Source organism: Narcine bancroftii, chromosome 5 (genome assembly GCF_036971445.1).
Source record: "Narcine bancroftii isolate sNarBan1 chromosome 5, sNarBan1.hap1, whole genome shotgun sequence".
NCBI lineage: Eukaryota > Metazoa > Chordata > Chondrichthyes > Torpediniformes > Narcinidae > Narcine > Narcine bancroftii.
The window spans coordinates 167,269,712-167,291,317 of NC_091473.1; the positions used below are offsets into that span (position 1 = coordinate 167,269,712).

General features: G+C 41.5%; 1 protein-coding gene across 5 annotated transcripts in view; it reads left to right on the forward strand.

The window, feature by feature from the left end:
* Window positions 1-21,606, forward strand: part of arhgef3 (Rho guanine nucleotide exchange factor (GEF) 3) — a 298,141-nt gene that overhangs the window by 205,490 nt on the left and 71,045 nt on the right. The window lies entirely within an intron of this gene.

The window sequence follows — 21,606 nt, forward strand, 5'->3', positions numbered from 1 at the left end:
ATGGACCCGCAGAGAGTGGGGAGCAGAGTTACAGTGCCCCCGCGGGGACCAAACGCTCAGTTCACCTGCCATCAGCTCCATACAGGGTTTAAATGGCCTGTTAATGGAGCCGATGGTGGCTTTATTTCAAAACTCCTTATCACGGGATGACGGTGCCTATGATCTACAACAGCCAAGAGGGGATGCAGACTCTGGGAAGCAGAGGACTGGCACAAGGGACCAGAAAATGGGAAAATAACACCCCTCCCCCCTTTTGAGGAATAGAAACAGAGGAGTCGACCCATAGGACAGCAAACACGGCGGTGGACCAATGAGGGATTCTGCGGCTGAGGAACCCACAGGCAGCAGAAACCACGTTGACTGTGGGCTGCTGGAGGCTGGCTCAAGACTGGCTGAATGAATACCAGAGATCTGAATAGAGATGCAAGAGGGTGCCAGTGGCGTTGAAGGTTTCCTGATCGTGTCGGAGATTTTGTCGGAGACTCTGCTGGCTGCACTGGAGGCGAATCCACAGACACTCGGTGACTCTGACGGGGCTCATTTTCTTCTCTTTCTCTGACTGCAAGAGGCGCTTCAGACAATTTCTGTCGATGGCGAACCTACCTGCCTTACAGCAGACTCGAGCAAACTCCATGTAATATTGCTGTGTTTATAACATGACAATAAGGGAGTCTTGAATCTTGAGGTAAGGAAATCTAGGATTCATTTACACAGTGGGGTATTGAGTCCCAGGTCAATTTTAAGGGGATAATGGTGTTGAATGTTGAATTGTAGTCGATAAAGAGTGTCCTGATGTATGCATCTTTGCTGTCCAGATGTTCTAGGGCTTTGTATAGAGCCAGTGAGATGGTATCTTTTACTATGGTGGGCAAATTGAAACAGATCCATGTTGCCATTCAGACAGGAGCTGATATGCTTCAATACCAACTTTTCAAAACACTTAATCACTCTGGATGTACAGGTATGTGCCACTAGTCAATAGTTGCTTAGGCAGGTTACCACACTTTTCTTGCAAGAGTCCTTAATTGAGTTTGTTGTTGAGGAGTCTGATGGTGGAGGGGTAGCAGCTGTTCCTAAACCTGGTGGTGCAGGTCTTGTGGCACCTACACCTCTTTCCTGATGGGAGTAGCAAGAACAGAGAATGTGCTGGGTGGTGTGGATCCTTGATGATTTCTGTTGTTCTCCAATTATAGTGTTCTTGATGGTAGGGAGGGTTTTGCCTGTGATGTCCTGGGCCGTGTCCACTACATCTGCAGGGCTTTAAGCTCAAGGGTATTGATGTCCCCATACCAGACTATGATGCAGTTGGTCAGCACACTTTCCACCACACATCTGTAGAAATTTCCCAGGGTTTCTGATGTCATACCAAACCTCCGCAAACTCATTTTGGGCTCTGACTGTATGAACGAAGAAGGAGCACAGCCAGGTTATCAACATCAAAATGTGTTCTTGGGAAAGAATGTCAGGCCTTTCTATCTTGGTGTAGTAGTGATCGAGTGTGCTGGGACCTCCGGTATAGCAGGTTACTTGCTAGTGATAATTGGGCAGAGTTCCTGGTTACCTGGTTTACCTCGTATTTGCTGACTACGTGGACACGTCTCTATTTCTTGTACTTATTTTAAAATACTTTCATGACTTTACTACCAGTTATCTCTGTAATCACAGCCCTCTAACCTTCTGAGGTAACCAAAGTCTTCAAGTGCTTGCCTGACTGTTCCTGAATTTCTTCAGTTCTCTACTGGCAACCAGGCCTTTATCTGTCAAATTCCCAAAGCTTTGGAATTACCTCCCTAAAATCCTTCACTTCTGAACACCTATCTCTTCGATCAACTTTTGGCTGACTGCCTGAATTCTTCTCACGGAAGTTTGGCATTATTATTAACATTATAAACTTCCTCTGAAGGGATTGCTTCAGGTGGTATGTGGGTGGAAAGAAAAGTTTGAAAACCACTGTTTTAATTGTACCTCATTGACTTGTTATGTGCACGGTTTCATAACTCCAAAGGAAATGGGCCAATGACAATTTTTCTCAAGCAAAATACTTCAGTAACAATTAGCTCTAGAGCAGTGGTTCTCAACTTTTTTATTCTCACTCACATACCACCTTAAGTAAACCCTTACTAATCACAGAGCATTGATGGCATCGGAATTACTTAAAGTGGTATGTGAGTGGAAAGAAAAAGGTTGAGAACCACTGATCTACAACAGCACTGGAGCTGATCCCTCTCCTTATCTGTCCCTGATGATCCTGATCTTTTTTTCAAGTAATATCCCATTCCTATTTAAAATGTGTGGTTGAAGCACCCTTCAGCATTTTCCCAGGTGTCACTTGGAAGCAAGGTGGTAGAGAAATGGAAAAGATGTTGGCAGTCATTGAGAGAGGAAAAGGGTGATGGTAGTACAGTCCTCTCTGAATACTGAGAGAGGAGGAGAGTGGAATTATGTTGGAATTCAGGGAAATATGGAAGGATGATTTGTTGGGTGAGGACAGAACAAGGTGAACCAGATGGTAGATATTGGGAGGGAAAGAAGAGGTGAAACTTTTAGAATTGGAACAGACATGGTCAAAAGCCTTGTCCAACACAATGGATAAGAAGCTGGGTTCAAGAGAAGCCATGTTGTAGGCAGAAAGTTTAATTTTGTAATTTAACACCTAAGGACAGTGCAATTATCATGCCAGAGTAATCTGTGGAGGTAAACAGAAATGTCGGCAGACACTTTGATTGTAATGCAATGCACAAAAGTGATAAACACAGCAGATCACACAGCATCTAAAGGAAGCAAAGGGGTGCCACCAACATTTTGAGCCTGAGACCTTTGTCAAAGGATTGAAGGGCTCTGGCCCAAATCATTGTTCATATCCCTTTGCTTGTTATAGACGCTGCATGACTGCTGAGTTTCTCCAGCGCTTTTGTGTTTTGCAGTCTGTGGAGGTGCGTGTTAACATGATGTACAAAGTGCCTGCACTCCTCCCTTTGATTATATAATGTGTCTGTTTTAGGCACTCTCAGGAAAGATTTGTAAAACTCACAGTGAAAATCGACAGCAGACCCACCAAAAGGCACAATTGACATACAGCATGTTGAAATAAAGCAAAGCAGTTTAATATTCTTAATAAATACGTCTTGCAGTATCTTCTCTCAAGGTAATCAGTCCTGGCGCAGCACAGAAATGCTGCAGGTGTTTGGACTGTTGCTGAATCCCTGGCAAGGAACAGAAAGGCAGCTTTGCCTGCTGCGGAGAATATCTTGGCGCCTGCTGGAAATGAATGTGAACAGGATCCTGAAAAGGTTGGGAATTGGCCTCGATTGCTTCTGTACAGGGGAATGCATCGAGGATCACAAATGCAGAATAAATATGTGGGTAAAGTGTCGAATGTGACTATAAGTCAGCGTACACTGTTGACGTGACTGCTTCTTTTGCAGATTTCATTGGGTCTCGTTGGGCAGAGTAAAAAATCAAGCAGTTATTATTTTATGCCAGCAAATCCTTCAGCATTCAACATGTTTGATTTTAATTGAACAGATTCATGACTTCAATAGTTGTCCTTGTATGAGTAATTAAGTACTTACAGCAGATTTTTGTCACAACCTAACTTTTCCACCAAAAGTAGAAAGTTTCATAAGGACTGAGCTCATGATGTCCTATTACAATCTACCATGCAGGTAACTATAATAGGTGTAGGTCAGCTGTAAATTTCAAGATCATTTAAAGTTCATAAAATTAAAGTTTTGCTCTTGATACATAAAATTAAGTTACACAAATTAAGTTAGTTGCCTTTTTTTTTAACATTTGTACACTGAATGATCACTTTAAGTTTCAAAGACTTTCAATGAATTTCAAATGTGGTAGTTGTATAAAAAGCCCTGTTGTCTGTTAAAAAAAATGTTGTACGGAACATTGTGTCTGAGAAAGATAAGGTGTGTTAAAAGCATCATAATCCTGGCCATAATGTGCCGATTAAGTTACATGAGAGTCTCCTATTGAGAGATGATTTTCAACAACATGATACTCCATTCTTCTTTTAAGATCTGATTAATGTCATTCGAGCTGAAGACAATAGCTGTAAAATATCCTGCACTTTTCAAGTTTCTCTTGCCCTAGGAAGAGAGGCAGATGTATTCTATAGCTTCTCAATTTTCAAGGCAAGTCAAACTGGGCTTCCACTGGCTAAGAACCAAAGACAATATTTCTCTCTGCCAGTATGGAATAAAATACCCCAGTGTAGTTCCTTAGATTCAATTCTCTTCTTTTTGCAGCAACATGAGAAGTAGATACAAACCTTCCCAATTGCCCTGAAATATGATTTAAGATGTGCTAGAACTGAAAGGTTGTACTTTTCAATTTCACCCATGAGATGTTTAGGAGAGATGGGAATTGCTTCTGACAACGTCACTCAGGATGAATGGTCAGGGCTATCTTCTCCAAAGCTTCTGCTCACTAACTTCGAGTCTTCTGGCATCTGCTGGCTCGAGACCCCTGCTGTAAGTGAACCTTTTATCCCACACCATGTGGCATTAGTGTGATTGATGTCTTTTCCAATTGTGAATGACAACTGTTTCTCCAGTCCTGACAGTCCATAGATACAGATTACATTGCCATTGCTGTAACTATATTAATACCATGTCACAGATTGGTGTAGTTGCATGATCCTTCTTCCTTGTACGCTGCAATGAAGTTTACTTAAAACTAAAATAAATACATGGATGGTATCACATTTTTAAAAAACTGAAGTGATTTATTTCTTAATAAAAACGTTGGTGCTTTGAAATGGGGTAGCGATCTGATTATGTGATTTATTCATCAGTAAACCACATAAAATTTGTGATAAAACACAATTGAGAACTTTTTTAAAATATATTTTTTAATGTGAACAGTTCAGTACAGTGACCTGGAATATTTTCAGAATCTTGACATGCTTGAAATAACAATCTGACCAACTGTTTTTTGTTTAATTTATTTTTTTATATAATCAATTCCTTCTCCCTTTAATGCAAGCATTTATGGACTCTACGCAACCACTGTGATAATTTCCTGTCAACAATTTTCACATGACCTTACAGAGTGGCCATTCACACAGGAAGGATGTTTATATTAAATACCTGACTTGAGGTATTTTTGTAGGCTTGACGTGAGTTGGCATCGATTGTGACGTAGACCCTGCGTGCGACGTACAGCGTCACTGAGTCAACGTCGTCATTGATGCCATTCATCTGCATCCAAGAAAGCCCCCAAATGAACTTTAATTTCATGCGGTTCATGCAGTGTTGCAAGATGAACACGTAATCGCGCGCCATCATGTATGTCGTATTCATTAGCCCATTGTTGCGGTCTGCTTGCAGTTCAGTTTAGACTGCAGACAGTCTGCAAAGTTGCCTAGGGCTGCTGCAGGAAAAATTTTGGAATGGGAATAAGTTCCATTCCAAACTTTAAAATTTTGCAAATATTTCCCTTAACACAGCGGCTGCGTAAAAACCATAATTGACTCATATTGCAATGATGGTCCGTGAGTTTTGAATTGTACCTTGGTTCTTACTTTGGCATTCCTTTTTGCTGTCTGCAAGTTATCTAGCTGGAGGTATTGGATTTTTTTTATTTTGTCTTTATTGTTCACAAGATGTGCAATCACAAGCTATCTCTAAATTTATTGTTCAAGCCTATTTACCAGTGAATGGAACACCATCATATCAGATGATGTTTGAGTTCACGTGGACTGTGCTGGATGAGGATGGCTAACTTTCCTCCCCAAAAGACAAATGCGATCAACTTCTGTTCTTAACTGGCTTTGTGGTCACCGTTCATCTTTTTATTCCAAATATATTTATTTATTGGATAGACTGTACCTTTACTGCCTTTGTGGCATTCACATTGATGTTCTCAGGTTTATAACTAACATTAGCACCATAGAATAATGGGATTGAAGGAAGATGGTTTGCTTTACCTTGCTCAGGTTTCAGCTTCCAAATTTAAGAGGTCATTATTTGTTATCACAAATGTAAGGACTCAAAGCAGATGTTGGATGACCTAATCAAATTTGTCTGATATGTTTAAATTGGAAGCGACAATTGTTGGGTTAAGAAACCTTAGCCATCAATTTATATGTACCTAAATTTGAAACTGAACTGTAACAGGGAATAATAGCATGAAACAAGCCCTCTAAGGAGGAAGGTGGTGAGTTCTGGTGAGAAAAAGTTCATCTTGTCCTGAAAAGGATAAATATATTCAAGTCTGTTTGCTATTCTGTTACCCGAATTGTGTTGCCACGTCCACCCCACCCCATTCCAGTCACGCACCCATCTCCCCCTCCCCCGCCCGACTCGTGCTGCCTGTGTCTCCCCCCCGCCCGCCCGAGTTGCGCCGCCGGTCTCCCCCCCCACCCGCCCAAGTCTCACTGCCAATATCTCCCCTCCCCCGCCCTCCCCAGTTGCACTGCCGGTCTCTCCCCCGCCCGCCTGAGTCACGCTGCCGGTCTCTCTCCCACCCACCCGAGTCGCGCTGTCGGTCTCTCTCCCCCCACCCCCCCACCTGAGTCACTCTGCCAGTCTCTCCCCCTCCCCCCCCCCACCGACTTGCACTGCCATCTCTTTCCCCACTTGACAGATTGTGGAGCTTTCTGGATTTTAAATGTCCGGATAAAGAATAGTGTACCTGTATTCATTTCTGTGCATTCAGTTCCACTGGAATCAATAATATGAAATGTTGGGATATAAATTCAATGCACTAATTATATTTCATGTTAATATCCAAAGACATTTTCCCCCCCACCTGATGTTTACTTTAGTATTGATTTAAACCATGTTTGACATTTTCATAAGGAATGCCTGCAAATCTCAGAAGACGAGCATGGAACAAATGAGTCTGTGTTATCTGAACACACAAACTACTCTGCCCTATACAAAATAAAGTGAATGACGACTTAGCTTGTTGTTGAGAAGAGAGGTATGAAAGTGTGTCTATCCTGGCATGTTGAATTTCCAACAGTGCCCTTCCCTCTATGGTGTTTCTACACTACTAAAATCCTTGGATGAAATCCAGATGAAACGGTGTATTTTTAATCTGTGCCGAGATGTGGCATATTATCTTGATGTATACCAGTGGATAGCTGACGAAGCTCTCAAAATGTAAACAAAAGGATGAGAAATATTAAAACATTGAATGGAAAAGCAATTGAAGAAAGTGATTTTTATGATAAAACAAGCAGGAATAAATAGCTTGTTTTCCAAATCAGTACAACAATTTTTTTTTCAAATGGTTTGCTTCCTGAAAAAAAAAACTGGGGATTATGATAAGACAGTTTCAACCTGAACACAAAGATAATTTCAGATTTCCTGTATCATGTAGGAGGTTGGAGAAACAATAAATTAACTTTGATTTAATTTAGCATGTTTGATCACATAATGATGCTGACACATTGCGCTAGTTCAACTTGCCGCTGATTTTCACATGCACTCAACATCTGATGCTTCTCATGCCAGTGGCCAACAATAGTCGGCCAGCATTGATGGATTCCAGTTGCTCTGATACTGCTTTTCCATGGTTGCAATGACCCTGGTGAAACCTTTCAGCATGTTTATCGCTGACTGCACCAAGATTAGCGGGGAAGACGTCAAAGTGCGAAATGCAGGAAATGAATTTTCAAGGACTTATTGCTCTTCATGCCTGAAACATGTTAAAAATATGACAGAAAATCACAAAAATAGATTAATTCTAAAAAATTCAGTACTTGATATGAAAAATTTTAAGTGATTCATGGTCAGCAGCCCAAAATCTATAAAATATATCCAAAAGTATTCAGGAAGCAAAATATTCGTGGTCTAGCATTATTGAGCATTCTGGTTCTCAAGCAATTCAATAAATTGCAATTCTTTCAGTCCACGTAAGTCTGCAACAAATTCCAACTATTGTGCCCATCAACTTCCCTTAATTCATTTTGCCATGCCCACGCAGAAATAATTTACAGAAACTAACGGACATATCAGCAGAACATATAGAAGGAAATGAGCATCTGGTGAAAAAGCACATGGTCACAGGAAAATCGTGCAAACTCCTCACAGGCAGCACCTGAGATTAGTTACCCAAAACTGTGAGGCATTTCTGTCAACACAATAAAACACTTGGTATCCGGCACCTGTGGGGATTGGTCGATGCTGGATAAGTGAATTTTCCAGTTGCCTGAGATCCGTGTTGTGTGATTGGTGAACTAATCACGAGGGTGCGCCAATTTTAGACTCGCATCTTTTTTTACCTATTTATTTTCCACAATTTTTTTGCCGTTGCTTGAAGCTGTCGGCTGCTTGAAATCCAGATAACGTGGATTCTGTTGTATACTGATGGGAGACCCATTAACCTTGACAGTTCCTGACTGGAGTCCTCCTCCTCCTCACTTCAACTGAAAGCTGACAAAAACCTTTTTTGTCAGAAATAGGCCCATGATAAGCAACACTTCAGTCAAGCATAATGTGAAAAATTAAAGGCTCCTAAAATCTGCTGGTATCTTCCATATTTGTTCACCACATCATTATACAAAAGACCACGTATATCCACCAATAGTCTTTCCTTCTTTAGTGGAAAATGACAAAAAAAACTCTGAAAACTATAGTTGGATTCAATGGTTTGGGAATCATTGGAAATGAAATGCCCAATTTTAGTCAAAACAATGTTAATACCTGATCAAACTTTGCTTCAGTTTTAAACAGTTTCATTCACAATCTAAGACAAATTAATCTGCCAATGGCCAGAAGAAAAAAAAAATTCAGGGCACTAGTATTCAGAGGAGCGGAACTTTGCTGGGAATTTGTCAGTTCCGCATTCAACACCCAGCATTTCCTCTTTCCTGTAAATATCAAAAAGACAAACTTCCTATGTGAATGTGGAACTACAGAAATTTGCTCATCACTCCTCGATGGGATTTTACAAACTTTGATTTAAAATTAGACTCCTCCTAAAGTCATAATGCCCAGTAATGGAACCCAAACTTGCTATAATTTGCCTGCTTCCACGCCTGGAACAGCAAGTTTATTCACTTCAACAGAAAGGAAGGGACATTAGGGGCAAGATATTTGGTAATTTCCATGTATTTTTAGTCCATTTGTACATTGTACAATATATATGACAATAATTTTTTTAATTATTATTATCATTTGCTGTATATTAATATTAATTCATGGAATGTGGATGCAATTGGCAGTGTACATTATTTATTACCCATCCATAGCTGGCTTTGAACTGAGCAGATGGTTAAGGGTCAATGACACTGGAGTTGAACATATGCCAGGCAGGATAAAGAAGGAAGGTTTCCTTCCCTGAAGAATATTTGTGAACAAAATGAGATTTTACAGCATTTTTGTGTTTTCAAAATTAACATTACTGATAAAACTTTTTTGAGTACAAGGTCTGAAAATGAAGAGCCTGCAGAAAGACTTGGATAGATTAAGAGAATGGGCAATGAGGTGACAATTGAAATACAATGTTGGAAAATGTACAGTCTTGTACTTTGGTAGAAAGAATAAAAGGGTAGGCTATTATCTGGATGGGGAGAAAATACAAAATTTGGAGCTGCAAAGGGACTTGGGAGTCTTCGTGCAGGATACCCTAAAGGTTAACCTCCAGCTTGGTCAGTGGTGCAGAATGTGAATGCAATGTTGGCATTCATATCCAAAGGAATAGGATATAAGAGCAGGGATATGATGTTGAGGCTTTATAAGACACTGTGAGACATCACTTGGAGTATTGGATACAGTTTTGGGTTTCCTGTTTAAGAAAGGATGTGCTGGCATTGGAGAAGGTTCAAAGAAGATTCACAAGAATGATTCCTAGAATCAAGGGATTAGCACTTGATGAACATTCGACGACTCTTGGACTGGACTCCTTGAAATACAGAAGAATGAGGGGGGATCTCATGGAAGCATTTCAAATGTCGAAAGGCCCGGACAGAGTAGATGTGGCAAAATTGTTTCCCATGGCAGTGGAATCAAGGACAAGAGGGCACAACTTCAGGATTGAAGGGCACTCATTTAAAACAGAGATGCAGAGGAATTTCTTTAGCCAGAGTGGTGAATTGTATAAATTGTTATCACAGGCGGGTGTAGAGTATATTTAAGGAAGAGATTCATAGGTATCTGAATAGTCAGGATATCAAAGATTATGGGCAGAAGGCCAGGCACTGGGGCTGAGTGGGAGAATGGATCAGCATATGATCCAGGGTGGACTCAATGGGCTGCAAGCACAACCTTTCAGCTGCATTACGAAGTCCTAAAAGCATTACTTCTAAACGTTTGTGTTTGGAGCCTTATTGAAAAACAAAATAGTATTTGTAATATTCCAGAAATGAAAAAAATATGCAAAATTACTGAAATATCATCCAAAATACTCATGTGCACACTCAATTAAACAGTTCTTTTTTGCTCTTGGGGCCTCCCTCCCTTCCGGGCCCCAAGACTTAAGCCTACTCTACCTAATGGTTAATCTGCCACCGGGTCTTATCAAATTCCAGATGACTCCAGCATTGTGGCTGTTTGGGTAATAGAGGTTTGTCCTTACAGATATCACAAATACAGATTACTCAGAAATTTGAGATAGAGAATAAAGTTTGCTCTTGTGGAATTCATTGGAAAAAAAAGTAAATAAATAATGCCATTTATTTTTCAATGCACAGTTCTTGATGCATGCAAATGACAGGTGTAAAAATGTTACACGGGCCAATTGCCAAGAATGCACCTCCCCCCCAACCCAATTCCTTCCCAACATGAGTTGCCTGTACTAGAATTTCAATTCCCAGGTTGCAGTAATGGTATTTAAACATGTGTCTCTGAATCAACAGTAAATCCAGGCTTCCAATGCTTGGCCATTTTAATCGTTATTCAGCAATGTAACCGCTAATGGTTCAAATTGCTTTGTGCTTTAAGTGTTTTTTGTTATTTTTAATTTTATTATAAATAACATTATTGAATTTTATTTCCTTGATTTTGAGTAATTGTACTGGTCAATGAAGATTTTTCTTCCTGAACACTTTTAGGTGGATTTTGTGGATTTTGGGCTTCTGATCATGCAAATTACCATAAAACTTTCCTACCATGTACCGTTTTTTAGATATAAACTATTTTAGTGATTTCCTGTCATATTTTTAGACCACTAGTATATTTGCCCACAAAGCAAGCTGTTTTGGCAAGTCCAAGCACGCCTGGGCATGCATGCACACTGTGTCTTAGGCCTGGCCATGCTTAATCAGCATAGATGCAGACAGGCTGTAAATGCAGCTCACATATACAGACGCTGTACATTACATTGATATAAATTGAATCCATGTTGATGCACATGTTCTTCAGGCAATAGCACAGAAAGTGTATTTAACAACACCATTTATTATCTTCAGGAAAATTCAATGCAGCAGAAATGTATCGTCAATATTGCAACGGCTGCGATATGTTCTGTTATATTTGTGGTGAGTATACGCTTAAGGCTCAACGATGCATCATGACTGCACTTTATTAAGAAAGCCTATGAGCTCCACTGAAGTTGTAAAAGTGGTGAAAAATCTTGGGGTCCTCACATTTGTTGTGCAACATGTGCAGTCAACCTGAGAGCTTGGTTCAGACGTTCATTATGCTATTAAACATGCTAAATTCAATTAAATTTAATTTAATGTTTTTCCAACTTCCTATGTGGTGGAGCAAACCTGAAATTATCTTTATGTTCAGCTTGAAGATGTCTATCATAATCCCCAATTTTTTTTCAGGAAGCAAAAAAATGTTTGTCCAGCAGAAGAGTAAATTAAAAATTTGACAGCTTGTTAATATATAGGTGAAGTGTAATGGGATTTCTTAGTCAGAGAATTCAATGGGATTCTCCAAACCTTTCTTCTATGGGCTTTTATTGGTCATAATCTCTGATATTTTAAAAGGTCAATATGGTATCTCTTGGCTGCTAGAGGAACTCGGCTGGTCAGGAAGCCTCCACAGGTAGAAGTGGTCCGTGACCAGAATCTGCCATTCTTGTGCTTTTCTCTGATATCTCTTGGCTTTCGACGTGGCACATTTAAAGACCAGATATGGGAGTGGAAGATGAGGATTACCAATTTGCCATAATTATTTTTGTGGCATCAAATAGATCTGGTTGAAGAGTTCAAAATCAGAATTTATTGTCAAAAAAATGTCACAAAATACGTTGTTTTACAGCAGCATCACAGGTGAAAATATTTCTGTAAATTACATCTAAAAAAATAAATGAGTGCATAAGAAGATAAAGTGAGGTGGTGCCTGAGGTTTATTGTCCCTTCAGAAATTCGATGGCAGAGGAAAAGAAGCTGTTTTGCACCACTGGGTGTTTGTCCTTTTACCTCCTTCCTGATGGTCATGTGAAGAGGGCATGGCCTAGGTGGTGGGGGTCCTTGAGGATATAAGCTCCTTTCTTAACACTCCTCCTTTTGTAGATGTCCTCAGTGGAGTGGACTGATGCCCATGATTGGCGCTGGGTGATTTCACAACTTTCTGTAGTCTTTTCTTGTCCTGCACCTCCACACTAGACATTGATGCAACCAGTCAGAATGCTCTCCTCGGTACACTCCACGGTATACCTGTAGAAATTTGCAAATATCTTTGGTGACAGACCAAAGCTCCTTACGAAGTATAGCCGCAGGCGAGCCTTCCTCGTGATTGCATCAACATGGAGGCCTCAGGATAGATCTTCAGAGATGTTGACACCTATGAATTTGAAGTTCTTTACCCTTTCTACTGTTGACCCATTAATGGTGACTGGTTTGTGTTCTCCTGATCTTCTCCTCCTGTGGTCGTCAATCACTTCCTTAGTTTTGCTAATGTTGAGTGCAAAGCTATTGTTGTAACACCCCTCAACTAGCTGATGTATCTCATTCTTGTGCGCTTCCTGATTGCCATCTGTTATTCTGCTGACGACCATGTGTCATCAGCAAATTTGTAGATGGCATTTATATTGTGCCTAGAATTACAGTCATAGGTGTAGAGCGAGTAGAGTAGTGGCTAAGCATGTATTCTTGAGGTGCGCCTATGTGGGGGGAAACATTGTTTCCAAATTGTACTGACTGAGGTCAAGGATCCAGTTGCAGAGAGTGGGTGCAGAGGCCCAGGTTTTGGAGTTTGTTGACTAGTCCTGAGGGTATGATGGTGTTGAAAACTAAGCTGTAATTGATGAAAAGTAGCCTGATGTACGTGTAGCTGTTGCATAGGGTGATCGAGAGTTAGGCAGAGAACCAGTGGGATTATATGTGGCAGTAGGCAAATTGTAGTGGCTCCACATCTCTACTTGGGTACAAGCTAATTCTGGCTATGACCAACCTCTCAAAGCATTTCATCACAGTCGATGAGAGTGCTATTGGGTGATAATCTTTGAGGCAGCTCATTCTGCTCTTCTTCGATACTGGGATGATTGATGCCCTTTTGAGGCAGTTGGGAACCTCTGACTGCAGCAGTGAGAGATTGAAAATATCCATAAACACTCCAGCTGGTTGGTTGGCATTGATTTTCAGTACCCTGCCAGGAACGCCATGAGGGTCTGACGCCTTGCGAATCACAGGGTCGTCAGCTTCTGGAGAGATTCTCATTTGCACTGCTCATTGGTTCTCCTTTCCAAAGCAAGCATAAAAGGTGTTCAGCTCATTGGGTAGTGAAGCATCACAATTATTTAAGGTGTTTGGCCTCGCCCTGTAGGATGTAATGGCCTGCAATCCCTGTCATAGCTGGTGAGTATCTGACTCCATCTCTAGCCTCCCTTAGAATTGCTGCCTTGCTGTTTAGATAGCCTTCTATAGGTCATACCCAGACTTCCTGTAGAGATCTGGATCACAGTCTTAAATGCCATCGACCTCATCCTCAGCAGGTTGTGAGTCTTTTGATTTATCCACATTTTCTCATTGGGGTAATCATGATTATGTGCATGTGGGCACATTTAGGAAAGGAGGGATAAAAGAAAATGAGTAGGTCAATTAAGCTGGCATTCATAATAGGGAAAATGCAAAAAGTATTCAGAAGACACTTAAACATATTAGGATGAGATGGAGATAATATTGGTTTTTGGAAGGTGCCACAAGACTCACACCACCAGATTCAGGAACAGCTGCTACCCCTCCACCATCAGACTCCTCCACAACAAACTCAACCAGCGACTCATTTAAGGTCTGTTACTTGTGCACTTTATTGATTTTTATCCTCTCTATTGCACAGTCAGTTTGTTTACATTTCTTTATTTGTTTACATGTGTACAGTTTTTTTGCACCACCAGTAAACAGTAATTCTGCCTGGCCCGCAGGAGAAAGAATCTCAAGGTTAGATGTGATACCATGCACGTATTCTGACAATAAATCTGAAATCTGAAAGTCAATAATGTTGATAAATCTATTATATGTTTGAATTTTCTAAGAGCAGACTACGTGAGAGGAACGAGTGAAAATGGTACATCTGGACAGAAATAAAAACCTTTGAGAAGGTGTCACTCAAGAGGTCATTAAACAAATGTAGAACTCATTTAGATAATTTGCCAATAGAGAGATTGAGGAGTGGCTAATGGACAGAGACAGAAAAAGTAGATACATTTTGTATAGGGAGGTTACGAGTGGGGAGGTTTTGCAAGGATCAGCAATGGTACCCCAGATTTTGGCATTCTTTATCACTGGTTTGAATGAGGAAACTGTTCGAAATTCAGGTTTGCTGCTGGACCCAAGGTTGGTTGTGAGATGTCAAGGAAGATGCTGAGATGTTTCAAGGGAATATGGACAGTTAAGTGAATGGGAAGAACATGTTAGTTGGAATATAATGGAGACATCTGAAGTTATCGCTTTAGTAGAGAAACAGAATTGCACTGGCTTTTTAAATGGTGAGAAATGAAAAAAGAATTAGTGCTTATAAGGACATGGGTGTTTTAGTACATAAATCACTGAAAAATAATTTACTAATCTATCATAAGGTCTTTAATACAAGAAGATTTGAGCATACGAGAAAAGATACCTTACTACAATGGTACAGGCCTAAAGAGGAATATTGTGGTCAGGCCCAGTAACTGAGTATATTCAAGACAGGAATTGATACATTTTTGGATTGAATAAAATTAAGTGTTACAGAATTAGTGCAAGAAAGTTGTACTGATGTAGTAATTCAGTTATATCCCTATTGAACAGAAGTGCAGGGGCAAGAGGCCACATAGCCTCCTCCCACTCTTATTACTTCCGTTCGCAAACCCACGATAGCAGCAAACTACGAAGAGGAAAATCATTTGTAGCTGATAGGTTTCCTTTGATACCGGAAATAGTGGCAGGTGTGGTACAATATTCTTAAGTAAAATGGTGGGGGGGATGGGGGGAGGGCGGCTAACAGTCCTTTAATTAATGTTGTCCCTGTGCCTATATTTCAACCACTATAGTTAGAATTCCTTATGAAACTGAGATGCAGGCACCTGGGTGAAGAAGCATAATTACTGGAAATCAGATAACTTTACGCAAGTCATGAAAACACTAAATCAAATAATGTATATCTTTTAGATAAAATTGGATACAATGTCCCTGACAAGTTGTTTTCCATGAAAAGCTAAAAATTTGCAACACTGCCCGAGAACTGACTTACTCAGACCATTTGGTGAGTTGAATAAAATGTATAAGTGTGTGTGTGTGTGTGTGTGTGTGTGGGGGGGGGGGGGGGGGGGGGGTGGTGTGTCTGTTTTTGTGCATTTGCGCACACAGTACAGCTCTCAGTAGAGTGGTAGAGTGGTGTGTGTAGAAACAATTAAAGGGACTGCTTCAGCTCTGAGCAAAACCCTGTAAGAATAAAGCATTATATAACCACATGCTCGTTGCACAATGCACTCATTGAAACTTATAATAAGACTTGTGTTTAACTCTGAAAGCCAGATTTCAAGAATGAGATCCATTGCAAAAAAAAGGCTTTCCACGTACTCTTGCCAAAAAAATCTTTCTGACTTTGATAGAATCCATCAGATTGGGGCAATTTCTTTTCCATTTCTGAGTGTAAAAGAAAAGCTTCGCTTGAATTGGTTAATAAAGGAGACAGAAATGTATTTGGAGAATATTTTATATGTTTCATAGCTCATGAATAGATCATCCATTACTCGATTTAAATCCATTCACCCAGTCAATGACTTATTGTGTAGGTGCTCTTGCACTGTCTGCTTATTTTATACCATGTAAGCTTTTAGACTTTTGGCAATCGGTGAATACAATTGCATATGTTTTATGTTTATTCTGCATGCAACATCCTGAAGATGTGAAATGTATACATTCCCCCCGCAATCGCACTGTTGAGTAAGCATAAGTTAGGTGCAGAACAGGCGGCCGAGGGGTCCTGCTACAAACTGTAGCTTGTGGCAGGATTTGGCAAATTGTGGGCAAGGATGGTCAACCTGATTTTCTGGTGTGGCTCTTGAGCAGTTGGTGAGTGGGGTGGGAAGGAAGATAGAGGACTTTTCAACAATGAAACCAGTATTTGTGCTGATATTCACTCCTCCTCCTTACTCTCTTGAGTTAGTTTTTTTTTCTTTTGAATACCAATCTACTCCCCATTTTTAAATCACAAATGAATCTGACGCCATGATACTAATCAGCACTATTTTCAAGAGGCAAATCACTTGCTTCCTCTTGTTGTCCATGGTTCATTGGCTAGTCACTTTAAACCCGTGATCGTTGGACATTTTGAAGGTAGGAACAATCTCTCGATGTTTACTCATTTACTGCTTGAATGCATCTTTTAATACCTAGGTAGTGACTGGAGCAGGAAAGGGCTTTGGCAAATACTAGAGCGCATCGGATGTCCCCCAAAGTTCCTCAACATGATTATCCAACTGCACGAAAACCAACAAGGTCGGGTCAGATACAGCAATGAGCTCTCTGAACCCTTCTCCATTAACAATGGCGTGAAGCAAGGCTGTGTTCTCGCACCAACCCTCTTTTCAATCTTCTTCAGCATGATGCTGAACCAAGCCATGAAAGACCTCAACAATGAAGACGCTGTTTACATCCGGTACCGCACGGATGGCAGTCTCTTCAATCTGAGGCGCCTGCAAGCTCACACCAAGACACAAGAGAAACTTGTCCGTGAACTACTCTTTGCAGATGATGCCGCTTTAGTTGCCCATTCAGAGCCAGCTCTTCAGCGCTTGACGTCCTGCTTTGCGGAAACTGCCAAAATGTTTGGCCTGGAAGTCAGCCTGAAGAAAACTGAGGTCCTCCATCAGCCAGCTCCCCACCATGACTACCAGCCCCCCCACATCTCCATCGGGCACACAAAACTCAAAACGGTCAACCAGTTTACCTATCTCGGCTGCACCATTTCATCAGATGCAAGGATCGACAATGAGATAGACAACAGACTCGCCAAGGCAAATAGCGCCTTTGGAAGACTACACAAAAGAGTCTGGAAAAACAACCAACTGAAAAACCTCACAAAGATAAGCGTATACAGAGCCGTTGTCATACCCACACTCCTGTTCGGCTCCGAATCATGGGTCCTCTACCGGCACCACCTACGGCTCCTAGAACGCTTCCACCAGCGTTGTCTCCGCTCCATCCTCAACATCCATTGGAGCGCTCACACCCCTAACGTCGAGGTACTCGAGATGGCAGAGGTCGACAGCATCGAGTCCACGCTGCTGAAGATCCAGCTGCGCTGGATGGGTCACGTCTCCAGAATGGAGGACCATCGCCTTCCCAAGATCGTTTTATATGGCGAGCTCTCCACTGGCCACCGTGACAGAGGTGCACCAAAGAAAAGGTACAAGGACTGCCTAAAGAAATCTCTTGGTGTCTGCCACATTGACCACCGCCAGTGGGCTGATAACGCCTCAAACCGTGCATCTTGGCGCCTCACAGTTTGGCGGGCAGCAGCCTCCTTTGAAGAAGACCGCAGAGCCCACCTCACTGACAAAAGGCAAAGGAGGAAAAACCCAACACCCAACCCCAACCAACCAATTTTCCCTTGCAACCGCTGCAATCGTGTCTGCCTGTCCCGCATCGGACTGGTCAGCCACAAACGAGCCTGCAGCTGACGTGGACTTTTTACCCCCTCCATAAATCTTCGTCCGCGAAGCCAAGCCAAAGAAAGTGACTGGAGTAGGTTCCCAAGTACCATTTGCTTTGCTGCAATAACTCAAAGACTTTTGCAATTGAATAAATTGCTGTCATTTCATTGGGATTGGACAATGAATATCATGATGTATTGCAAATGGTGGCAGACCAGGTGGATGCTGAGGAAGTGGTCAACCCAGCAGTTCCTGTCTATTTCCAGACCTGGTGTGAGGTCTTCAGAATATGGTGAGTGCAGATAATAACTTGAAGGAAGGCCTGTAATCCTGGAGAACCTGCTACTCTTTGCCCAAAGGGAAGATGATGAAATCGGGTCGAGAGAAATATGGAGACTTTAATATTTCCAAGGCTGCGTGATACAGCAAAATATGATTATATTGTAGCAAAACAAAAATAAAATTGGAAATCTAATACTTGAAATGTTTAAAGAGACTCCAGAGATTGGGCAGCATCTATTGAGATGGAAGTGAAGTCAGGGGTAGGCTGTTGAAATGATGTTGTTCAGTCTATTTTTCTATTCACAGAAGCTGCCCGACTTGCTGGGTATTTTCAGCTTCTGTTTTTAGTTTCAATATCTTGCTGGGTGCCCACCATCACTTTCTCTGCTTCTGGCATGTTGTGGGTTTTCATGCCTGTCCTCTGGAACTGAGTATCAATCACATTACTTATTCACTCATTCAGATGTGGAGTGTAACTGTTTATCGTTAATAGTTTGTCTTCATCTGAACTGTAAGTGTGGTACGAAGAATGTTACATGAGAGAACCACACAATATTATCTTTTAAGGAAGTAGCAATCCACCAACACTAAGGGAGCAATTTTCCTTTGTAATAGTAAGATAATCAAACTGTGGCTGCAGTTGTGCTTCCTGTAAGTTGTACAGTGCCCTTCAATATGATTGGGACAAAGACACTTTTTTTCCTTTATTTCTCTGTGCGCCACAATTTTAAATTTGTAATCAAACAATTCACATGAAATTAAAGTGTACATTCCAGATTTCATTCAAGGTTATTTGTATATATTTTTGTTTTCTTCTTTGGCTTGGCTTCGCGGACGAAGATTTATGGAGGGATATGTCCACGTCTGCTGCAGGCTCGTTGGTGACTGACAAGTCCGATGCGGGACAGGCAGGCACGGTTGCAGCGGTTGCAAGGGAAAATTGGTTGGTTGGGGTTGGGTGTTGGGTTTTTCCTCCTTTGTCTTTTGTCAGTGAGGTGGGCTCTGTGATCTTCTTCAAAGGAGGTTGCTGCCCGCCGAACTGTGAGGCGCCAAGATGCACGGTTGGAGGCGAGATCAGCCCACTGGCGGTGGTCAATGTGGCAGGCACCAAGAGATTTCTTTAAGCAGTCCTTGTACCTCTTCTTTGGTGCATCTCTGTCTCGGTGGCCAGTGGAGAGCTTGCCATAGAACACAATCTTGGGAAGGCGATGGTCCTCCATTCTGGAGACGTGACCCACCCAGCGCAGTTGGGTCTTCAGCAGCATGGATTCGATGCTTGTAGACTCTGCCAGCTCGAGTACTTCGATGTTGGTGATGAAGTTTACAACATGTTTTATATATACATAGTCCCTTTATTACAGGCACCATAATGTTTGGGGACATTTGATTCACAGGTGCTTGTGGGTTCTCAGGTGTGTTTAATTGCTTCATTGGTGCAGATATAAGAGAGCTCAGATTCAGATTTCAGGTTTATTGTCAGAGTACATCACATACAACCCTGAGGTTCTTTTTCTGCACGTGAGACAGAATTACCACTTATTGGTTGTGCAAAAAACTGTACACAGCGTGAACATGTAAACAAATAAAGAACTGCAAACAGATAATGAATGTAAACAAACTATTCAATACAGAGAGAATAAAAATAATCAATAAAATGCACAAGTAAGTGTCCTTAAATGAGTCTGATTGGGTTTGATGTTCAAGATTCTAATGGTGGAGGGGCAGCAGCTGTTCTTGCACCTGGTGGTGAGTCTTGTGGCAACTCTATCATTTTGTTGCTGGCAGCATTGAGAACAGAGCGTGTACTGGGTGATGTGGATCCTTGATGATTGTTACTGCTCTGTGACGGCAGCGTTCCCTGTAGATGTTCTCGAGAGTGGAGAGGGTTTTGCTTGTAATGTCCTGAGCTGTAGCCACTACCTTTTGGAGGGCTTTATACTCAGGGTTATTGGTGTGCCCATACCAGACCAAGATGTAGTCAGTCAACACATTTTCCACCACAAATCTGCAGAAATTTACCAGATTTTCTGTTGTCGCCTGAGGAAATAGAGGCGTAAAGTGAGTAGAGCAGGGGGCTAAGAACTCAGCCAGTACTGGAGGTGAGGAAATCCATGATCCATTTACACAGTGGCGTGTTAAGTCGCAGCTGTTTGCTGATCATTTTGAAGGGATGATGGTGTTAAATGTCAAACTGTAGTCAATAAAGAGCATCCTGATGGATGCATCTTTACTGTCCAGGGGTTCCAGGGCTTTGTGTAGAGCCAGTGAGATGGCATCTGTCGTAGATCTGTTGCTACGATAGGTGAACTGGAAAGTATCCATGTCACTATCAGACAGGAGCTGATAGGCTTCATCACCAGCCTTTCAAAACACTTCATCGTGATGATCTAAGCGCTACAGGTCGATAGTCATTAAGGCAGGTTACTGCACTCTTCTTGGGGACAGGTATGGTTGATGCCTGTTTGAAACAGGTGGGTACCATGCCCTGCTGGAGTGAAATATTGAAAATATCCATGAAAACCTTGGTAAGTTGGTCAGCACAAATTTTAAGACTTGGTCAGGTACTCTGTCCGGGCTGGATGTTTTCTCGGATTCACCCTCCGGAATGCAGCATGCATGTCATCTAGGCTTGCTTCAAAGTTTTCATCACCTTTGGAGTCTTCATTGGCCATTTTTCAACTTGAGGACCAGACTCCTGCCAATGAAAGTCAAGGAAGCCGTTATGAGGCTGAAAAACACGAATAAAACAGTAAGAAACATCACCCAAACCTTAGGATTATCAAAATCAACTGTTTGCAATCTGATGTCCTGAGAAAACTTTATGAACGGAAATACAGAGGCTACTCTGTAAGATGCAAACCATTAGTTAGCTACAGAAAAAATGGCCAGATTACACAGTTTGCCAAGAAGTATTTAAAAGACCCTGCAGAATTCTGGAAGAAGGTCTTGTGGACAGATGAGAGCAAGATTACCCTGTACCAGAGTGATGACAAGAGCAATGTGTGGAGGCGTAAAGGAACTGTCCAAGATCCAAAACATACCACTTTTGCCATGGTTTGCATCTTGCAGTGTAGCCTCTGTATTTCTGTTCATGCAGACAGTCGTCATTGACACAACCACACCTGCCTCCTGAAGAGTGTTTCTGATCTGTCGGACAGACGTTTGGGGATTTTTCTTCATTATGATGAGAATTCTTCCGTCATCAGCAGTGGAGTCTTCCTTGGCCTCCCAGTCCCTTTGTGATTACTGAGCTCACCAGTACACTCTTTCTTCTTAATTATATTCTTAACAGTTGATTTTGGTCATCCTAAGGTTTAGGCGATGTCTCTTACT